Consider the following 23,790-nt stretch of genomic DNA (forward strand, 5'->3'; position numbering starts at 1 on the left):
GGTGGATGGTGGGGAAAGGAAAGGAATACAAAGGAAAAAAAATATACCCCCTTCACTGTTGGGCTTTGTACTGAGGGTGTGGTGCTCACTTGGGGTGTGGAAGTTTCAAACATTCTTCTACTTTCCCAGAGAATAAATTAGACTCAATATAGATTCCGTATAGATGCAGTATAGAGTCATTTAAATTTAAGGACGTATGGCCCTTAAAGGGGCTTAGCACAGTTTTGTAATCAAACCCATTCAAATTTAATGACTAGTATTTCATGCGGAGCTGCAAGGACCCCTGATGGTTTGCCAGGGATGCAGCTAAAGTTCTTGCCAGCTTTCTCTGAAGCCAAAACCTCAGAAAAGCTTTGGCCATCCCCTCTGCTGTTGTCAGCTCTGCCTTAGGGATTAGAGGTGACTGACTAGGAAGGGGAGCAGGGTGGCTCAGGCAGTCAGGGGAACTTTTTGTTACTGACTGAGCATAAACTTCATTCACTGAAATTTCAGGTGGTAAAGGTATACAAATGGCTGCTTTCCTTTTTCGTGACCTTTTATTTGTATACTGTATCGCTTGCTCATACGGCCTTCCTTAAGCCTTTCACAGTTTGAATATTACCACTTTGGTCTTTCGTTTACCTAGGACAGTGTCTTCAGCCTTTTCTTCAAGTTTTTTACCGTGAATTGTTGCTGCGTGTCAAACTGGACAAGGTATTTTAGTTGAAGTTTCACCAGTTGAAACATTGGAGGTAAGGAATGTTTATCTGTGTGTTTGTCTATTTTTGTAGTTATATTAGAGCAGATTAGTTTTTTGAAAACTAATCTGTATTGCTGTTAACATGTTTGTTTACTCCACCCCCTCGCCCCCATCTCTTGTACATATAAGAGCTAGGATGAAAAAATAAAAGATAGATGTCCAGGTAGTTTCGTATGTTTAAATTTAGGCCCTAAATCAGGACCCAAAGCAAGTTCTTTGTACAGTTTATTTACTATTAGAAACTTTATCAGCAAATGAAAGAGTAACTTAGCAGTTGATTTTGAATATAAGGGGCTAATCCCACCCAGGTCCCAGACCCCCAGTGGTTGGAGCTGGTGGAGTTTGAAAGACCTGCCCCAAAGAGTAACGGGGTGTGCATGCATATGCTGATCTTCCAACTTCCTGGTTTTTATTGTAATATTTCTTAGTCTCAGATACATGATCAGTAAATGAGTAGTATAGATGAAAAGTTTAGTATTATGAAAAAATAAGGGTATAATTTTTAAAATTGTATTGTGGTATAATTCCATTAGTAGATCTATGTCAAGAAAGACTATATAGCAGTATCAGCTTTGATTTCTAGATAGTTTATTTTTCCACCTTATAATAATGTTCCCATTCTTTTTAACATCTGTTTTCTATTATAATAACATATGTGGGTGTGTGTTGTGAATTAAACACTGGACAAGATGTTATGAGGCCTGTTTTGTAGTCCTGGCTTTCTAGCAAGTTTTAAAATCCATCTAACCTTCAGTTATCGTCTTGTGTAAAACAAGAGGATTGTACTGAGGTTGGGTTCAGGGTTTCTCAGCCTCGGCACTACTGATATACTGAGCTGGATAATTCTTTGTTGTCAGGGGCTGTCCTGTGTACTGTAGGATGATTAGCAGTATCCCTGGCCTCTGCCCACCAAATCCCAATAGCACCCCTCCCCAGTATGGCAACCAAAAATGTCTCCAGACATTGCCAAATGTGCCTTGTGGGACAAAATCATCCCCAGTTGAGAAACACTACATTAGATGATGTGTAGATTTCCTTCCAGGTTTATAATCCTATTGTTTTTATTTTTAAAAATCCTGCTCTTTGCAACCCAGCTTCCATGAAGCTTTCCCCCGCACTCCTTTTTATGGTCCTACCTTAATTAATTATTTCTTTTTCTGAGAATTTACAGGACTTAATCCTACTCTATTATATCTCTCAGTGCATTTCTCTCACTTTGAGGGCATGGGCCTTCTGTATCTCCAAGCCGAGTACTCAGATCTTATTAAATGGATGAACAGTGGGTTCAGGAGTATTGAAGGTTAGACATTTTAAAATATATGATTGTAAATGGCATTTTTGTTAATATTTCAAACCCTTCCAGTTGGAAATTCCCACAGTTTGTGATCTTGAATTTCTGGGTTAGTGAGACTGATGACTCTTTTTTTTTATCTTTTAGAAGGCAGGAGCCTCCTAAAGTATGTGAGGGAGCTACACAAAACAGATCGAGGTTGCTTTTGAGAAAAATAAAGTCACACAAAAATTCATAACAGAGAGTTGTTTCAGCTTTCATATTCAGATGTTTCTCAAATAACTCCACTTTGTTAATTAGAAAGGTGCCATTTATTCAGGTAATAGTAAAAATGGAAGGTAGTAAATATTTTTCTTACATAACCCAGAATATCTCACCATATTCTAAGTCAGTATTTCTCAAAGCAACGCATAGTAAGAAATACATTTTAATCATGATCTAGTACATACATACAAGTTTTTTGAGTCAGTATTTACTGTACTATGTGTGAAGTACTCTGATATTTTCTGTTATGTTTCTTTTTTTTTTTTTTCCTTAAATACTTGTCATCACCTAGTAAGTTTATCATACAATTTACTAATAGGTTACAACCCACCATTTGTAAAACACTGTTCTAAGAAATCTCTTTAAGTAATAAAATGCCAAGATCATTTGCCTCTGGCATATGTTACCAATAGGCTGTACTGTGTCTTCTTAGAAAATGTCATTTAATAATTGACCTAATAAAGACCTTGGAATACCTCAACCAGAACAAATTAGATTTGCAGTCATTTGAAAGTCCTATATTTTTTCATTTATACAAAGTATTTTGTGTGCACAAGGCACTATAGGTCAAAGAACATGTTTGGTTTTCATTCTCAAGGTTTACAGTTATAAAACCTAGAGGAAAATAAAAAGTTGATAAACATTATTTCAAGTGCTGGTAGTAACAAACAGACAATAACTTTTGTAGGCATTTAGGAAGGAGAGAAAACTGTTCTGATTCAAGTTGATGGGGAGAAGGTTAACATGAATGTGGGGTGGATTTTGCATTGTCATATCAGAGATCAGAAAAGGCTGTTTCACGTGGTCAAAACAGCCTTCATGTAGGTGCAAGTACTTCTTGCTCATACTTGAAGTTCATTTTTCAGGTACTGTTTAAGATAAAGTAACTGAGAAGCTAAAAAGTAAGAAAAAGTATAGTAAAGTGCTAAAAAAATACATTATAAACAAGCTATGTTATTTTAGCTCTACTGTGGTTATAAAATGAGGTTGAGTCAGTAGATTAATTAGAAACTTGTATGCATGATGGCTCTGATACAAGCCAATATTTGCCCTAAAATGATAAGGTTAACATTGAATTATTAGGTTTACCGAGAACAAAGATAGTTTCTAAATGGTGGAGAGAGAGAGTGCTCATCTGTCAAAATAAGCCAATAAGGGCTTTTTTTTTTTTTAAGTAGCAGTTTTTAAAAAGTTGTATACTATTTTGGCTGTGCAATTGAAAATTTTGTACATGCTTGGTAGTCCTGGGCTTCATCCTTTCTTCTCTAGATAGAATGGAGGGCTCATGATGGTAAGTCACAACCAGGTGTGCTACAAAAGCCTTAAGAAAACAGGCAGTGGACTTTTTGTCTTTCTGAAGTGCTCTCAGAAAGACAAATGTAGATTTTAATTACTGTAGAAGATATTTGTGACCTAAAGGAAAAGAAGGTTCCGTTTGTGATGATACTTGGGAAGGAACTGCTTGCCCTAAAAGTGTGGTCTAGCATCCTGTCTGCTGTTACTTTAAGTCACCAGAAGTCTATGAGTTTTTGTCATTTTTCCGTATTGAGTTAGGAAGTTAATTAAAGGATAACTTAGCTCCTCATTTTGTAAGATTTCCAGTCTACTGAAAAGAAGATGCTTTGAGAGCTGGAGATGTGAATAAGAGTCCAGTGCCAGGGTAATTTTTAAATTTTTTAAAAAATAGACTTTATTTTTTTGGAACAGTTTTAATTTTTCAGAAAAATTGAGGAGATAATACAGACAGTTCCTTTATACCCTGCACCCAGTTTCCTTTATTATTAACAGTTTACATTAGCATGGTATATTTGTTACAGTTAGTTAGCCAATATTAAAAGTGTTATTAACTAAAATCTATACTTTATGCAGATTTCCTTAGTTTTTACCTAATGTATTTTTTCTCTTTCAGGATCCCACCAGGGCCCTGTATTACAGTTATCGTCACGTCTCCTTAGGCTCCTCTTGACTGTGACAGTTTCTCAGACTTCCCTTGTTTTGATGACCTTGTCAGTTTTGAGGACAATTTGATCAGGTATTTTGTAGAGTGTCCCTCAGTTGGATTTATTTGATGTTTTTCTCATGGTTAGACTGGGGTTATGGGTTTTTAGGAGGAAGACCACGGAGGTAAAGTGCCATTCTCATTACATTATATCAAGGGTACATACTATCATCATGATTTATCACTGTTAATGTTGACTCTGGTCACCTGGCTGAGAATATGTTTGTCAGGTTTCTCCACTGTAAAGTTACTTTTTTATTTTTGGTAAAAACTCTGTTCCATGCTGTGTTGTTTGGAAATAAGTCACTAAGTGTAGTCCACACTTAAGGAGTGGGAAGTTCTGCTCCATCTCCTTGAGGCTATTCTACATAAGTTACTGGGAATTCTCCATGGGAGATTGTCTCTTCTCCCCCATTTATTTATTTATTTATTCAGTCATTTCTTTATGTCAGTATGGGCTTACAGATATTTGTTTTATATTTTGGGTCATAATCCAATACTACCTTATTTATTTTGTTGCTCAAATTTTTGCTGTTTTGGCCATTGGGAGCTCTTTTGGTTGGCTCCTGTGTCACTCTGACATGCCCCCATCGTCATGGGGTGTTTTTTGGTTTTTTTGGTTTTTTTCGGACACTTCCTTACTTTCTGGTAATACAAGATTCTCCAGGCTCATCCTGTGTATCCCCTATCCCAGTTCTAGAATCAGCAGTTTCTCCACAAAGTCCAGATCTCTTTTATTAGAGAACGCTATTGGAAATCAAGGTCTGGGTGCTAGGTGTGCTTGTTGCTACTAGAGTTTTGCTGTTTCTAGGCCTTCTTAGCTGAAATCCCGTGTATATATTACCTGTATATTTATGCATATTTATAAGTATCTCTATGCATTCATTTCTGTATATATATCTGTCAGTATTAAGGTAAACATGAGTTCATATTGATGTCTCTAGTTCTAATCCATTACTACACAGGTCATTCTAGCCTCCTCCCCTTGCTTTTCTGTAACCTCCCACTCCAACAGTGAGAAATCTGGCTCCCACCATTCACCATCCATTTACTTAATTGTTCAGTCCCAGTGTACATGTATAGTTGTATATCAGTTTTGTTAACCTGATACCCTGATGGGTAACAATATCAGAATTGTTAACCTGTACCCCCATGGGAAACAGCTTTATCAGCTAGAATACAATGCTTATGTACAGTTCCTTTTACCTGTAGTCTTACAGACTCCACTCATTTCCAGAGTTATTTCAATCAGCACCTTTCCCCCCATCCCCTGCAGTGATACTATTTCATACATTTGTAATACAGTTAGATTCTGTTATATGGTCTCCATTCCTTCCTGGAACCCCCTGACTTTCTAAAGGATTTTTAAAAATTTGCATACTTTAAGGTTCATTCTTTGTGTTATAAAGTTCTGTGGGTTTTGACAAGTGCATAATGTCATGTATCTACCATTATAGTATCATACAGAATAATTTCACTGCCCTAAAAATCTCCTATGCTTCACCTATGAACCCTCCCTTCCTCCCCACAAACCTCTGGCAACCGTTGATCTTTTTACTGTCTCTATAATTTTGCCTTTTCTAGAATGTTCTTGAGATATTTTTAAAGTCACTTTCTAAAGGAAACCTTTGATTTCTCTAACCTAGATACCATTTTTTCTCCCACCACCAATTCATTCTTTTTTTTTAAAAAATTATTTATTTATTTATTTTTGGCTGCGTTGGGTCTTGGTTGCTGCGCGCGGGCTTTTTCTAGTTGAGGCGAGCGGGGGCTACTCTTCGTTGCGGTGCGTGGGCTTCTCATTGCGGTGGCTTCTCTTGTTGCAGAGCACGGGCTCTAGGTGCGTGGGCTTCAGTAGTTGTGGCACGCAGGCTCAGTAGTTGTGGCTTGCGGGCTCTAGAGCACAGGCTCAGTAGTTGTTGCACACGGGCTTAGTTGCTCCACGGCATGTGGGATCTTCCCGGACCGGGGCTCGAACCTGTGTCCCCTGCGTTGGCAGGTGGATTCTTAACCACTGCGCCACCAGGGAAGTCCCAATTCATTCTTAATTGAACAAAATATTTCTAGTAAGTAAGAATCAAGGCGTTCCCATTTCTTTTCTCAGTTACCACTATATAAGGTCATTCAGCTTTGTTTATCTTTTAATATCCTACCTCTTTGTTACCAACCTCGGAATTGGGAGGAGATGCCAAATACCTTTATTTTTGTTGGGGCGGTTGGTGGGGGAAGGCAGGGGGAGTGGCCCTGTATGGTATGGTACGTCCTGTATAGGTAGCAGCTGGCAAATAGATACTCACTTGTGGGGAGGGGTATTACGCTTAAATTTTATCTGAATATGCGTCTGTTTATTTCCGGTGGGGGGTTATACTTAACTTGAAAATGCCTTTGATGAGTCTTTTAATATGAATATTATTTTGGTCCATAGTCTCTTTTGAGAATATAACAGAATATGAGATAGATGAAGTGAATATGTGACTATTTCAAAATGGTGGTTTCTACTGTAATGAAAATCCTGTAGGATGATAGTTTTAGAAATTATTTGGAAGGCTCTAATTTAAGGGAAATAATAACTATCATATTCCTATTTCTCACTTATTGTTTGGTAGCATCTTTACATATATGTGTGAAAAATCCAGAAATTGGAACTCTTACCCCTCCAGTAAAAGATCATTTGTTATGCTCCAATATCAGTCACTTCTTGTGGCTGTTTACCTTGAAGAATTCACAATCTGGTGCAGAAACTCTTCTTTTTTAAAAGCAAGTTTTGGTTTAAACTTTACAATGTCTTTAGGAGTTATGACATCATCAGAATCTTACCATGTAGCCTGTAGTACAGGAGAATAATGGCTAAAGCATAGACTTCAAGTTTGTGTTTTAGCTTTCTGCTTGTTAACTTTGTCACCACAGGCAAATTATTTACCCTTTCTGAGCCTTGCATTTCCTCATTTGTAAAATGTGAATGATGATATTACCTCTCCCATGGGATGATAATGGGGATTAAATGAGATAAAGCACTTAGCACAGTGCCTGGTACATAGATATGGCTCAATAAGTATGCTCTAAAATCAAAACCTCCACTCAACAAGAAAATTACCACAGCAATAGCATACTGTTGAGACACACTAGACTAGACTAATATGTACAGTACTATCTTTAAACCTCTCTGTTGAACACATTTCAGGTGTCACAGACCCAGCAAGTATGTCAGTGAATAAGAGCAAGGCCAGGCCTCCGTGTCTGGGACACGCAAGGGAGTGTAGGGACTAGGCAAGCTGGAGAGCATGTGTCCTTCCTAAACAGGTGAGCCATGCTTCAGCTTCAGCTAGTTGTTGACTACTATTGCTGGATCTGATTTTTCAGAGAAAAGCTAGATATCCAAATTTTTATGTCAAATTTTCCTATTTTAAAGTGTGGCTCAACCTTTTTTTTTTTTAATATGCCAAGGCCAAACCAAACAGATTGGTGGGCTGGTTTTGGCCCAGAGACCACTGGTTTATAACCTGTGATGTAATTATTTTAGAAAGTGAGCTAAAGTTTTGGCAGAGGTAAACAGTCAGGGCCATAACAGCCCTGAATATTTGCTGAGCTCAGAGAAGGCTGTGGAAACAAAGCACTAGGTGTTGAGGTCATTTTCTAGAGCGTAGAGAATCGTGGCATCAGAGCAGAGCTCTAGGGGAGCTTCCTCTGGTTGGAAGGAGGAATTCTGTTGAGAGAAATCCCAGCACCTGCATTTTGAGGAAGAGATCCCACTGTGCCTTATGCTGACACTCCTGAATTAGGAGGGTAGCTGCACCACTGGAGGAAGCCTTAGAGTGATTCCACTGCTAAGCATACCACCCCAGCCCCCAGTCTCAGTACTACTGCCTTCAGAAATTAGGAGTTCCCGCAAAGCTAACAGGCAACAAAGGCTCAGCGCTACAAAATCTCCTGGTTTATGTGGCTTTCGAACAGTGTGACATTCGTAGGGTTTATACCTTCAATATTTCTTCCTTCTTGATCTAGGGTTACTGCCTACTCAGCTCCACAGTCCACAGCTGTGGCCATCTGTGGTTTAGTGGGGGTGTTTCAAGGGTGTCCCAGGAGTTTGGTCACATCCTAGCCTAGCCAGTACAGTTCAGGTACTACTTGCTCTGGCTGGTTTTAAGGTGTCAAGTCATCACTCATCACTTTCATATTATATAAAAAGTAGCAGCCCATTATAATATTGTTAAGTAACAAAGTCTGTATGTATTTTGCATAGTTGTTGAATACATTAATATATATGGGCAAGAATAGATTGTATGTTTTAATATGCATCACTTTCAAATCTATAATATGAGATCATATATGGCAATGTTTCATTTTAGTTGTATTCTATGGGATTAAATACAAAAGTACAGTGTAGTATTTTACTGTAAAACTTTTTTTTTTTTAAGAAACAGGCTGATCTTATTGGTCGGAATATTTTCTGTTTGTAAACTACCTGTTGGCTTAACCTCCCAGTGAGCAAAAAGGAAATAACTTTTTTTTTTAACATCTTTATTGGAGTATAATTGCTTTACAATGGTGTGTTAGTTTCTGCTTTAAACAAAGTGAATCAGTTATACATATACATATGTTCCCATTTCTCTTCCCTCTTGCATCTCCCTCCCTCCCACCCTCCCTATCCCACCCCTCTAGGTGGTCACAAAGCACCGAGCTGATCTCCCTGTGCTATGCGGCTGCTTCCCACTAGCTATCTATTTTACATTTGGTAGTGTATATATGTCCATGACACTCTCTCACCCTGTCACATCTTACCCCTCCCCCCTCCCCATATCCTCAAGTCCATTCTCTAGTAGGTCTGTGTCTTTATTCCCGTCTTGCCACTAGGTTCTTCATGACTTTTTTTTTTCCTTAGATTCCATATATATGTGTTAGCATACTGTATTTGTTTTTCTCTTTCTCACTTACTTCACTCTGTATGACAGACTCTAACTGCATCCACCTCACTACAAATACCTCCATTTCGTTTCTTTTTATGGCTGAGTAATATTCCATTGTATATATGTGCCACATCTTCTTTATCCATTCATCCGTTGATGGACACTTAGGTTGCTTCCATGTCCTGGCTATTGTAAACAGAGCTGCAATGAACATTTTGGTACATGACTCTTTTTGAATTATGGTTTTCTCAGGGTATATGCCCAGTAGTGGGATTGCTGGGTCGTATGGTAGTTCTATTTTTAGTTTTTTAAGGAACCTCCATACTGTTCTCCATAGTGGCTGTATTAATTTACATTCCCACCAACAGTGCAAGAGTGTTCCCTTTTCTCCACACCCTCTCCAGCATTTATTGTTTCTAGATTTTTTGATGATGGCCATTCTGACTGGTGTGAGATGATATCTCATTGTAGTTTTGATTTGCATTTCTCTAATGATTAATGATGTTGAGCATTCTTTCATGTGTCTGTTGCCAATCTGTATATCTTCCTTGGAGAAATGTCTATTTAGGTCTTCTGCCCATTTTTGGATTGGGTTGTTTGTTTTTTTGTTATTGAGCTGCATGAGCTGCTTGTAAATCTTGGAGATTAATCCTTCGTCAGTTGCTTCATTTGCAAATACTTTCTCCCATTCTGAGGGTTGTCTTTTCGTCTTGTTTATGGTTTCCTTTGCTGTGCAAAAGCTTTTAAGTTTCATTAGGTCCCATTTGTTTATTTGTGTTTTTATTTCCATTTCTCTAGGAGTTGGGTCAAAAAGGATCTTGCTGTGATTTATGTCATAGAGTGTGCTGCCTATGTTTTCCTCTAAGAGTTTGATAGTGTCTGGCTTTACATTTAGGTCTTTAATCCATTTTGAGTTTATTTTTGTGTATGGTGTTAGGGAGTGTTCTAATTTCATACTTTTACATGTACCTGTCCAGTTTTCCCAGCACCACTTATTGAAGAGGCTGTCTTTTCTCCACTGTATATGCTTGCCTCCTTTATCAAAGATAAGGTGACCATATGTGTGTGGGTTTATCTCTGGGCTTTCTATCCTGTTCCGTTGATCTATGTTTCTGTTTTTGTGCCAGTACCAAACTGCCTTGATTACTGTAGCTTTGTAATATAGTCTAAAGTCAGGGAGCCTGATTCCCCCAGCTCCATTTTTCGTTCTCAAGATTGCTTTGGCAATTCGGGGTCTTTTGTGTTTCCATACAAATTGTGAAATTTTTTGTTCTAGTTCTGTGAAAAATGCCATTGGTAGTCTGATAGGGATTGCATTGAATTTATAGATTGCCTTGGGTAGTAGAGTCATTTTCACAATGTTGATTCTTCCAATCCAAGAACATGGTATATCTCTCCATCTATTTGTATCATCTTTAATTTCTTTCATCAGTGTCTTACAATTTTCTGCATACAGGTCTTTTGTCTCCTTAGGTAGGTTTATTCCTAGATATTTTATTCTTTTTGTTGCAATGGTAAACGGGAGTGTTTTCTTAATTTCACTTTCAGATTTTTCATCATTAGTGTATAGGAATGCAAGAGATTTCTGTGCATTAGTTTTGTATCCTGCTACTTTACCAAATTCATTGATTAGTTCTAGTAGTTTTCTGGTAGCATCTTTAGGATTCTCTATGTATAGTATCATGTTATCTGCAAACAGTGACAGCTTTACTTCTTCTTTTCCAATTTGGATTCCTTTTATTTCTTTGTCTTCTCTGATTGCTGTGGCTAGCACTTCCAAAACTGTGTTGGATAATAGTGGTGAGAGTGGGCAACTTTGTCTTGTTCCTGATCTTAGTGGAAATGGTTTCAGTTTTTCACCATTGAGGACAAGGTTGGCTGTGGGTTTGTCATATATGGCCTTTATGTTGAGGAAAGTTTCCTCTATGCCTGCTTTCTGCAGGGCTTTTATCATAAATGGGTGTTGAATTTTGTCGAAAGCTTTCTCTGCATCTACTGAGATGATCATATGGTTTTTCTCCTTCAGTTTGTTAATATGATGTATCACGTTGATTGATTTGTGTATATTGAAGAATCCTTGCATTCCTGGAATAAACCCCACTTGATTATGGTGTATGATCCTTTTAATGTGCTGTTGAATTCTGTTTGCTAGTATTTTGTTGAGGATTTTTGCATCTATGTTCATCAGTGATATTGGCCTGTAGTTTTCTTTCTTTGTGACATCTTTGTCTGGTTTTGGTATCAGGGTGATGGTGGCCTCGTAGAATGAGTTTGGGAGTGTTCCTCCCTCTGCAATATTTTGGAAGATTTTGAGAAGGATGGGTGTTAGCTCTTCTCTAAGTGTTTGATAGAATTCGCCTGTGAAGCCATCTGCTCCTGGGCTTTTGTTTGTTGGAAGATTTTTAATCACAGTTTCAATTTCAGTGCTTGTGATTGGTCTGTTCATATTTTCTATTTCTTCCTGGTTCAGTCTCAGAAGGTTGTGCATTTTCTAAGAATTTGTCCATTTCTTCCAGATTGTCCATTTTATTGGCATAGAGTTGCTTGCAGTAATCTCTCATGATCCTTTGTATTTCTGCAGTGTCAGTGCTTACTTCTCCTTTTTCATTTCTAATTCTATTGATTTGAGTCTTCTCCCTTTTTCTCTTGATGAGTCTGGCTAATGGTTTATCAATTTTGTTTATCTTCTCAAAGAACCAGCTTTTAGTTTTATTGATCTTTGCTATTGTCTCCTTCATTTCTTTTTCATTTATTTCTGATCTGATCTTTATGATTTCTTTTCTTCTGCTAACTTTGGGGGGTTTTTGTTCTTTCTCTAATTGCTTTAGGTGCAAGGTTAGGTTGTTTATTCGAGATGTTTCCTGTTTCTTGATGTAGGCTTGTATTGCTATAAACTTCCCTCTTAGAACTGCTTTTGCTGCATCCCATAGGTTTTGGGTCGTCGTGTCTCCATTGTCATTTGTTTCTAGGTATTTCTTGATTTCCCCTTTGATTTCTTCAGTGATCACTTCGTTATTAAGTAGTGTATTGTGTAGCCTCCATGTGTTTGTATTTTTTACAGATCTTTTCCTGTAATTGATATCTAGTCTCATAGCATTGTGGTCGGAAAAGATACTTGATACGATTTCAATTTTCTTAAATTTACCCAGGCTTGATTTGTGACCCAAGATATGATCTATCCTGGAGAATGTTCCATGAGCACTTGAGAGAAATGTGTATTCCGTTGTTTTTGGGTGGAATGTCTTATAAATATCAATTAAGTCCATCTTGTTTAATGTATCATTTAAAGCTTGTGTTTCCTTATTTATTTTCATTTTGGACGATCTGTCCATTGGTGAAAGTGGGGTGTTGAAGCCCCCTACTATGATTGTGTTACTGTCGATTTCCCCTTTTATGGCTGTTAGTATTTGCCTTATGTATTGAGGTGCTCCTATGTTGGGTGCATAAATATTTATAATTGTTATACCTTCTTCTTGGATCGATCCCTTGATCATTATATAGTGTCCTTCTTTGTCTCTTGTAATAGTCTTTATTTTAAAGTCTATTTTGTCTGATATGAGAATTGCTACTCCAGCTTTCTTTTGATTTTCATTTGCATGGAATATCTTTTTCCATCCCCTCACTTTCAGTCTGTATGTGTCCCTAGGTCTGAAGTGGGTCTCTTGTAGACAGCATATATACGGGTCTTGTTTCTGTATCCATTCAGCCAGTCTGTGTCTTTTGGTGGGAGCATTTAATCCATTTACATTTAAGGTAGTTATTGATATGTATGTTCCTATTCCCGTTTTCTTAAATGTTTTGGGTTTGCCATTGTAGGTGTTTTCCTTCTCTTGTGTTTCTTGCCTAGAGAAGTTCCTTTAGCATTTGTTGTAAAGCTGGCTTGGTGGTGCTGAACTCTCTCAGCTTTTGCTTGTCTGTAAAGGTTTTAATTTCTCCATCAAATCTGAATGAGATCCTTGCTGGGTAGAGTAATCTTGGTTGTAGGTTTTTCTCCTTCATCACTTTAAGTATATCCTGCCAGTCCCTTCTGGCTTGCAGAGTTTCTGCTGAAAGATCAGCTGTTAACCTTATGGGATTCCCCTGTGTGTTATTTGTTGTTTTTCCCTTGCTGCTTTTAATATATTTTCTTTATATTTAATTTTTGATAGTTTGATTAATATGTGTCTTAGCGTGTTTCTCCTTGGATTTATCCTGTATGGGACTCTCTGTGCTTCCAGGACTTGATTAACTATTTCCTTTCCCATATTAGGGAAGTTTTCCACTATAATCTCTTCAAATATTTGCTCAGTCCCTTTCTTTTTCTCTTCTTCTTCTGGGACCCCTATAATTCGAATGTTGGTGCGTTTAATGTCCCAGAGGTCTCTGAGACTGTCCTCAGTTCTTTTCATTCTTTTTTCTTTATTCTGCTCTGCAGTAGTTATTTCCACCATTTTATCTTCCAGGTCACTTACCCGTTCTTCTGCCTCAGTTATTCTGCTATTGATCCCTTCTAGAGTATTTTGAATTTCATTTATTGTGTTTTTCATCGTTGCTTGGTTCCTCTTTACTTCTTCTACGTCCTTGTTAAATGTTTCTTGCATTTTGTCTATTCTATTTCCAAGATTTTGGATCATCTTTACTATCATTATTCTGAATTCTTTTTCAGGTAGACTGCCTATTTCCTCTTCATTTGTTAGGTCTGGTGTGTTTTGACCCTGCTCCTTCATCTGCTGTGTGTTTTTCTGTCTTCTCATTTTGCTTATCTTACTGTGTTTGGGGTCTCCTTTTCACAGGCTGCAGGTTCGTAGTTCCCGTTGTTTTTGGTATCTGTCCCCAGTGGCTAAGGTTGGTTCAGTGGGTTGTGTAGGCTTCCTGGTGGAGGGGACTAGTGCCTGTGTTCTGGTGGATGAGGCTGGATCTTGTCTTTCTGGTGGGCAGGTCCACGTCTGGTGGTGTGTTTTGGGGTGTCTGTGGCCTTATTATGATTTTAGGCAGCCTCTCTGCTAATGGATGGGGCTGTGTTCCTGTCTTGCTAGTTGTTTGGCATAGGGTGTCCAGCACTGTAGCTTGCTGGTCATTGAGTGAAGCTGGGTCTTGATGTTGAGATGGAGATCTCTGAGAGATTTTCGCTGTTTGGTATTACGTGGAGCTGGGAGGTCTCTTGTGGACCAGTGTCCTGAAGTTGGCTCTCCCACCTCAGAGGCACAGCCCTGATGCCTGGCTGGAGCACCAAGAGCCTTTCATCCACACAGCTCAGAATAAAAGGGAGAAAAAATAGAAAGAGAGAAAGAAAGAGGATAAAATAAAATAAAATAAAATAAAGCTATTATATTAAAAAATAAGAAAAAATATTAAGAAAAAATTTATTAAGAAAAAATTTTTTTTAATTTTTAAAAATAAATTTATTAATTTTTTATAATACAAAATAAGAAAAAAATTATTAAGAAAAATTACTAAGGAAAAAATTTTTTTAAATAAAAAATAAGAAAAAAATTTTTTTAATTTTTTAAAATAGAAAATAAGGGAAAGATTATTAAGAAAAAAAATTTTTTATGGTAAAAAAAAAAAACAACAAAAAACGGACAGACCGAATCCTAGGACAAATGGTGAAAGCAAAGCTGTACAGACAAAATCTCACCCAGAAGCATACACATATACACTCACAAAAAAAGGAAAAGGGGAAAAATTAATATATCCTGCTCCCAAAGTCCACCTCCTCAATTTGGGATGATTTGTTGTCTATTCAGGTATTCCACAGATGCAGGGTACATCAAGTTGATTGTGGAGCTTTAATCCGCTGCTCCTGAACCTGCTGGGAGAGATTTCCCTTTCTCTGCTTTGTTCGCACAGCTCCTGGGATTCAGCTTTGGATTTGGACCCGCCTCTGCGTGTAGGTCGCCTGAGGGCATCTGTTCCCACCCAGACAGGACAGGGTTAAAGGAGCAGCTGCTTCGGGGGCTCTGGCTCACTCAGGCCGGGGGGAGGGAGGGGTACGGAGTGCGGGGCGAGCCTGCGGCGTCAGAGGCGTCGTGACGTTGCAGCAGCCTGAGGCGCACCGTGCATTCTCCCGGGGAAGTTGTTCCTGGATCACGGGACCCTGGCAGTGGCGGGCTGCACAGGCTCCCGGGAGGGGCGGTGTGGATAGTGACCTGTGCTTGCACACAGGCTTCTTGGTGGCGGCAGCAGCGGCCTTAGCGTCTCATGCCCGTCTCTGGGGTCCGCGCTGATAGCCGCAGCTCACGCCCGTCTCTGGAGCTCATTTAGGCGGCGCTCTGAATCCCCTCTCCTTGCGCGCCGCGAAACAAAGAGGCAAGAAAAAGTCTCTTGCCTCTTCAGCAGCTGCAGACTTTTTCCCGGACTTCCTCCCGGCTAGCTGTGGTGCGCTAACCCCTTCAGGCTGTGTTCACGCAGCCAACCCCAGTCCTCTCCCTGGGATCCGACCTCAGAAGCCCGAGCCTCAGCTCCCAGCCCCCGCCCGCCCCTGCGGGTGAGCAGACAAGCCTCTCGGGCTGGTGAGTGCTGGTCGGCACCGCTCCTCTGTGCGGGAATCTCTCCGCTTTGCCCTCCGCACCCCTGTGGCTGTGCTCTCCTCCGTGGCTCCGAAGCTTCCCCGCTCTACCACCCGCAGTCTCCGCCCGCAAAGGGGCTTCCTAGTGTGTGGAAACCTTTCCTCCTTCACAGCTCCCTCCCGCTGGTGCAGGTCCCGTCCCTATTCTTTTGTCTCTGTTATTTCTTTTTTCTTTTGCCCTACCCAAGTACGTGGGGAGTTTCTTGCCTTTTGGGAGGTCTGACGTCTTCTGCCAGCGTTCAGTGGGTGTTCTGTAGGAGCAGTTCCACGTGTAGATGTATTTCTACTGTATCTGTGGGAAGGAAGGTGATCTCCGCGTCTTACTCTTCTGCCATCTTGCCCAGACCCCCTAGGAAATAACTTTTTAAAAAGTATTTTAGTATTTTATAATCCTCAAAAAGTTAAATTTATTTGAGAGTATTGTATATTGTGAAATACTTACAATACTTAATGATTATCCACATCACTTAGTGCTTATGTGAGTGAATGTTTGTACAGAGCAGAGTGCTAATCACTTTTAAGATCGCTGTCATAATCCCTTGAGGAGAATAAGTTTTTATCAGTTTAGATTCCTACTTGTTGTGAAAAGTAGGTCTACTATTAATCATCTTTTCAGATGGTAGCCATCTTTGTGGGTGTGTAAGTTGTTGGCTTCAATTTTAAAGATGCTTTTTAATGTTTTTCCAAAGGCAAGTATTTGTAACCACTAAAAAAGAAAATGGCAACTTTTCCCCTCAGCTCTGTTTCTTGTATGTCCAAAAACAGCTTATTTGTAAAAGGATTCTTTCCTCCCCTCTCAGCCCTCCAAATCTCACACACCTGTAACCCTCTGTTTGGATGATAAACTGATGAGGGTTTCCTGTCTTTTTTCCCCCCAGCTAGTGAAAGCAGGGTGCTTATCATCACTCTGCTGGGAATGTCCTTGATACCTACCAGTGACATAGTGGAAAGAAAAGACTTCGGAGAAGGCAGGCTTGGATTTGAGTCACGATTCTGCCATATGCCCATTCTCTGAGTTTAATTTCTTCTTTGTAAAATGGAGGTAATTATAGCTACCTTTCAGGGCATAGTTGTTCAGTAAATGGTAGCTGATAACAATAGTGATAAAATTAATAGTAACTTTGGTCTTAGTAGCGCCCGAGGTTCTGAAGGCTAATAAAGCTAGCCGAGAGCTAGGAACTCCCAAAAGCTCTGCAGTAACCTATGGATCCTAGGCTCTTGACATCTGAAACATCTTTGTTCTTATTGACCCTTGTCGCTTTTTCTTCTTTCTCATAAGAAGGCAACTGTATTGCCCTTATATTTTAAAGACTTGAAATTAGGGTTGAGAAATGAATAAAAACTGTTCTTTGAAGCCACTAGGAAAGCTTGAGTTAAGACTTTGAATGCTTCAGAAGCTCTTTATTGACAATGATTAAATAGCCATCAAGTGTTCTGAATGTGGTTAGTCCCTCAAATATTGAGGAATTGTTTCCTGGTAGGAAAGGTGTTATTGTTTCTATAAATAAATACAAGCAGATTTGATCACCTAAGGTCATTCCTATCATTAAATTCAATGAATTGCATTTTGTTCATGTCACCTAGCAAATACTCATAGTAAAAACACCTAGTCTGTGCTAGGCCCTATACCCAGTCAATTGTATACCGTCAAAGGAGGTACTGAATTAGGGAATCTAAAAGTTGTAGCTCTTAGCCTCTAATTTAAATGAAAATCCTAAGCCTTAGAGCTGCCCTGACCAGTAAGGTAGTCATGACTGACTACAGGTGGCTGCTGAGCACTTGAAACGTGGCCAGTCTGAATTGAGATGTGCTGTAAATATAAAACACACACTGCACTCCAAGGACTTCGTTTGAAAAAAAAATATGTAAAATATCATATTGATGTTTATATTGAATTCATGTTAAAAACAAAAGTATTTTTGCTATCTTGGATTAAGTAAAATATATTAGAATTAATTTCACCTGTTTCTTTTTACTTTCTTAGTGTAGCTACTGGAACATTTAAAATGAATCACATTATGTTTTTATTGGACTGCACTGTAAGGCAGTGCTTCAGTGACTTGGCAAGGTTACTCGTCCAGTTAGGACTCCTGTGGCTAGTGCAAACTATAGATCGCCTTACTGTGAAAATGGCAGGTAGTGTTTGTTTTGATCAAAAAGGTGGAAAATTCAAACCTTGTTTCAGAAAAAAGTTAAACACTAAGGACTTTAAACAGTTTACATTTTAAATTAAAGCCTAGATTGTTAAACTGGTAGAATCGCTTCGCATTTCAGATTTGGGGTGCTTTAAAAGGGGCAAACTAGGGGCTTCCCTAGTGGCGCAGTGGTTAAGAATCTGCCTGCCAATACAGGGGACACAGGCTCGAGCCCTGGTCCAGGAAGATCCCACATGCTGCGGAGCAACTAAGCCCGTGTGCCACAACTACTGAGCCTGCGCTCCAGAGTCCATGAGCCACAACTCCTAAAGCCTGGGCACCTGGAGCCCGTGCTCTGCAACAAGAGAAGCCACCGCAATGAGAAGCCCGCACACCGCAACGAAGAGTAGCCCCTGCTCACCACAGCTAGGGAAAGCCCGCGCACAGCAACACAGACCCAACGCAGCCAAAAATAAATAAATAAAATAAATAATAATAAAAAATAAAAATAAAAAATAAAAGGGGCAAACTAGAAAAATATACCCACTGATTCAGTAACCTAAACCTATTTCTCATTTCTCTAAGCATTCACAAGTCATTATATAGTTGATCTCTGATCCCCCAATATTTTATTGGGGGGTGGGGTGTGCAGAAGGTAGCGGGCAAGGTCCATCTATATATTTTTCTGTCTTACTAGCTAGACTGGTTCAGTATCATTAAATCAATTCTTCATTATTTAACAAACATTTGAGCAGGTACTAGGTCAGGTTCTGGAAATGCAGTGGTGAACAAGGGATAATCCCTGAATAGAACTACAGGCTTTCTGTTTGGTTTTTGTCTTGTTTTGGCTTTGTATTTGGAAAATAATTCTAAACTTAAAGAAGTTGTAATAATAAGTATAGTACAAAGAACACTGTATGCCCTTTATCCAGATTCATGTACTGTTAACATTTTTTCCTGTGTGCTTTTTTAAAAAATTGAGTTATAGTTGATTTACAATATTATATTAGTTTCAGGTGTATGACATAGTGATTCAAATTTTTATAGATTATACTCCATTTATAGTTATTATAAAATATTGGCTATATTCCCTGTGCTGTACAATATATTCTTGTAGCTTATTTATTTTATACATAGTAGTTTGTTGTACTTCTTATCCCCTACCCCTATTTTGCCCCTCTCCGCTTTCCTCTCCCCATTGGTAACTACTGCTTCGTTCTCTATATCTGTGAGTCTGTTTCTGTTTTGTTATATTCACTAGTTTGTTTTATTTTTTAGATTCCGCATATAAGTGATAACATACATATTTCTCTTTCTCTGTCTGACTCATTTCACTAAGCATAATACCCTTCAGGTCCATCTATGTTGTTGCAAATTGCAAATTTTCTTTCTTTTTTTATGGTTGAGTAGTATTCCATTATGTATCTATCTATATATAGATATAGATATAATTTATATCTCACATCATTTTTATCCATTCATCTTTTTTTTTTTTTTTATCTTATTTATGGCTTTGTTGGGTCTTCGTTTCTGTGCGAGGGCTTTCTCCAGTTGTGGCAAGCGGGGGCCACTCTTCATCGCAGTGCGCGGGCCTCTCACCATCGCGGCCTCTCTTGTTGCGGAGCACAGGCTCCAGACGCGCAGGCTCAGTAATTGTGGCTCACAGGCCCAGCCGCTCCGCGGCATGTGGGATCTTCCCAGACCAGGGCTCGAACCCGTGTCCCCTGCATTGGCAGGCAGATTCTCAACCACTGCGCCACAAGGGAAGCCCATCCATTCATCTTTTGATGGACACTTAGGCTATTGTAAGTAATGCTGCTGTGAACATTGGGGTGCACGTATCTTTTCAAATTAGTGTTTTTGTTTTCTTTGGATATATATCCAGGAGTGCAGTTACTGGATCACATGGTAACTCTATTTTCAGCTTTCTAAGGAACCTCCATACTGTTTTCTCCAGTGGCTGTGCCAATATACATTCCCACTAACAGTGTACAAGGGTTCCCTTTTCTCTACATCCTTGCTGGCACTCGTTAATTTGTTGTCTTTTTGATGATGGACATTCTGACAGGTGTGAGGTGATATCTCATTGTGGTTTTGATTTGCATTTCTTTGACGATTAGCAGTGTTGAGCATCTTTTCATGTGCCTGTTGACCATCTGCATGTCTTCTTTGCAAAATTGTCTATTCAGGTCTTCTGCCCATTTTTTAATTGGGTTATTTGTTTCTTTGGATATTGGGTTGTATGAGCTCTTTGTATATGTTGGATATTAACTCCTTATCGGTCGTATCATTTGCAAATATTTTCTCCCATTCAGTAGGTTGTCTTTTTCTTTTGTCGATGGTTTTCTTTGCTGTGTAAAAGCTTTTAAGTTTAATTATGTCCCATTTATTTATTTTTGTTTTTGTTTTTTTGCTTTAGGAGACAGATCCAGAAAAATGTTGCTATGATTTATGTCAAGAAGTGTTCCGCTTATGTTTTCCTCCAGGAGTTTTATGGTTTCCGGTCTTATATTTAGGTCTTTAATCTATTTTGAGTTTGTTTTTATATATGGTGTGAGAAAATGTTCTAATTTCATTCCTTTATATGTAGCTGTCCCGTTTTCCCAATACCATTTATTGAAGAAACTGTGTTTTCTCCTTTGTCATAGATTAATTGACCATGTGTGTGTGGGTTTATTTCTGGGCTCTCTCTTCGGTTCTGTTGATCTATGTGTCTGTTGCTTCCCTGGCTTTCTTTTGATTTCCATTTGCATGGAACACTTTTTTCCATTCTCTCTCTTTCAGTCTGTGTGTCTTGAAATCTGAAGTGAGTCTCTTATAGGCAGCATATATATGGTTCTTGTTTTTGTATCTGTTCGGCCATTCTGTGTCTTTTGATTGGAGAATTTAGTCCATTTACATTTAAAGTAATTATTGAGGGGCTTCCCTGGTGGTGCAGTGGTTAAGAATCCGCCTGCCAATGCAGGGGACACGGGTTCGAGCCCTGATCCGGGAAGATCCCTCATGCTGCGGAGCAGCTAAGCCTGTACGCCACAACTACTGAACCTGTGCTCTAGAGGCCATGCACCATGATTACTGAAGCCCGCATGCCTAGAGCCCGTGATCCACACGCAACAAGAGAAGCCACCACAATGAGAAACCCATGCACCACAACGAAGAGTAGCCCCCGCTTGCCACAACTAGAGAAAGCCGGCACGCAGCAACGAAGACCCAATGCAGCCAAAAATATAAATAAATAAATAAAATGAAATAAAGTAATTATTGATAGGTATATACTTACTGCCATTTTGTAAGTTGTTTTGGGGTTATTTTTGTGGTTATTTTTTGTTCCTTCTTGTTTTCTCCTACCCTTTGATTTGATGACTATCTTTAGTGTTATGTTTGGATTCCTTTCTCCTTTTTGTGTTCTATCTGTTATAGAGTTTTTGGTTTGTGGTTACCATGAAGTTTATATATAGCTATCTATATATATACATGATTGTTTCAACTTGCTGATCTCTTAATTTCAAATGCATCTTAACAACCCTTTATTTTTACTCATCTCCCCCCATAATTACTGTTTTTGACATATTATTTTACATCTTTTTGTTTTTGTATCCCTTATTGAGGATATAGATGATTTTACTACTTTTGCCTTTTGAACTTCCTACTAGCTTTGTACTTGGTTGATTTACTACCTTTACTGCATATTTGCCTTTACCAATGAGCTTTTTATTTTCATAATTTTCTTTTTTTTAATTGAAGTATAGTTAATTTACAATGTGCTAATATCTGCTGTACAGCAAAGTGACTCAGTTATAAACATATATACATTCTTTTTTATATTCTTTTCCATTATGCTTTATCCCTGGAGATTGGATATAGTTCCCTGTGCTATACAGTAGGACCTTGTTGTTTATCCATTCTAAATGTAATAGTTTGCATCTACTAACCCCAAACTCCCTGTCCATCCCTCTCCCTCCCGCATTCCCCCTTGGCAACCACTGGTCTATTCTCTATGTCTGAGTCTGTTTCTGTTTTGTAGATAGGTTCATCTGTGCCATATTTTAGATTCCTCATATAAGTGATATCATATGGCATTTGTCTTTCTCTTTCTGACATATTTCACTTAGTATGATAATATCTAGTTGCATCCATGTCACTGCAAATGGCATTGTTTCATTCTTTTTTATGGCTGAGTAGTATTCCATTGTATATATGTACCACATCTTCTTTATCCATTCATCTGTCAGTGGACATTAAGGTTGTTGCCATGTCTTGGCTATTGTGAATAGTGCTGCTGTGAACATAGGGGTGCATGTATCTTTTTGAATTATAGTTTTGTCTGGGTATATGCCTAGGAGTGGGATTGCTGGATCATATGGTAATTCTATTTTTAGTTTTCTAAGGAACCTCCATACTGTTTTCCATAGTGGCTACACCAACTTACATGCCTACCAACATTGTAGGAGGGTTCCTTTTTCTTCACACCCTTTCCAGCATTTGTTATTTGTAAAATTTTTAATGATGGCCATTCTGACCAGTGTGAGGTGGTACCACATTGTAATTTTGATTTTCATTTCTCTGATAATGACATTGAGCATTTTTTCATGTGCCTACTGGCCATCTCTACGTCTTCTTTTTTATTTTATTTTATTTTATTTAATTAACTAATTTATTTGGCTGCATCAGGTCTTAGTTGCGGCATGCGAGATCTTTGTTACCGCCTGTGGGATCTTCGTTGTAGTGTGCGGGATCTTTTTAGTGGCGGCATGCGAACTCTTAGTTGCAGCATGTGGGTCTAGTTCCCTGACCAGGGATCAAACGTGGGCCCCCTGCATTGGGAGTGTGGAGTCTTAGCCACTGGACCACAAGGGAAGTCCTTGTATGTCTTCTTTGGAGAAATGTCTATTAAGGTCTTCTGCCCATTTTTCAATTGGGTTGTTTGTTTTTGTTGTTGTTGAGTTATATGAGCTGTTTGTATATTTTGGAAGTTAAGCCCTTGTCAGTTGCATCATTTGCAAATATTTTCTCCTGTTCCGTAGGTTGTCTTTTCATTTTTATATGGTTTCCTTTGCTGTGCAAAAGCTTGTAAATTTGATTCGGCCCCATTTGTTTATTTTTGTTTTTATTTCTATTGCCTTGGGAGACTGACCTAAGAAAACACTGATTCGATTTATGTCAGAGAATGTTTTGCCTATGCTCTCTTCCAGGAGTTTTATGGTGTCATGTCTTATATCTAAGTCTTCAAGCCATTTTGAGTTTATTTTTGTGCATGGTGTGAGGGTGTGTTCTAACGTGATTGATTTACATGCAGCTGTCCAACTCTCCCAACACCACTTGCTGAACAAACTCTTTTCTCCACTGTATAGTCTTGCCTCCTTTGTCAAAGATTAATTGACCATAGGTGTGTGGCTTTATTTCTGGGCTCTCTGTTCAGTTCCATTGATATGTATGTGTTTTTTTGGTACCAATACCATACTGTTTTGATTACTGTAGCTTTGTAGTATTGTCTGAAGTCTGGGAGGGTTATGCCTCCTGCTTCGTTTTTTCTGTCAGGATTGCTTTTTCAATTCTGGGTCTTTATGTTTCCATATGAATTTTTGGATTATTTGTTCTAGTTGTGTGAAAAATGTCATGGGTAATTTGATAGGGATTGTGTTTAGTCTGTAGATTGCTTTGGGTAGTATTGCCATTTTAACAATATTAATTCTTCCAGTCCAAGGGCATGGGATATCTTTCCATTTCTTTGAATCCTCTTTAACTTCCTTTATTAATGTTTTATAGTTCTCAGTGTATAAGTCTTTCACCTCCTTGGTCAGGTTTATTCCTAGGTTTCTTTTTTGTTTTTGTTTTTAGTGTGATTTTTGAAAGATACTGTTTTTTACATTCCTTTTCTGATATTTCATTGTTAGTGTAAAGAAATGCAACT

At 38.7% G+C, this 23,790-nt stretch overlaps 1 protein-coding gene across 2 annotated transcripts in view; it reads left to right on the forward strand.

Annotated features, from left to right (window-relative positions):
• Window positions 1-23,790, forward strand: part of TAB3 (TGF-beta activated kinase 1 (MAP3K7) binding protein 3) — a 112,930-nt gene that overhangs the window by 42,806 nt on the left and 46,334 nt on the right. Inside the window, exons 2-3 of one of the 2 annotated variants that reach the window (XM_036839521.1) lie at window positions 626-731; window positions 4,204-4,326. The exons of the other annotated variant lie outside the window; for it this stretch is intronic. The gene's annotated coding sequence lies outside the window, so the exon portion shown is untranslated. The remainder of the gene's footprint in view (window positions 1-625; window positions 732-4,203; window positions 4,327-23,790) is intronic. 2 annotated transcript variants of the gene reach the window in all.

The sequence above is a fragment of the Balaenoptera musculus genome, chromosome X, assembly GCF_009873245.2.
Source record: "Balaenoptera musculus isolate JJ_BM4_2016_0621 chromosome X, mBalMus1.pri.v3, whole genome shotgun sequence".
Lineage (NCBI taxonomy): Eukaryota > Metazoa > Chordata > Mammalia > Artiodactyla > Balaenopteridae > Balaenoptera > Balaenoptera musculus.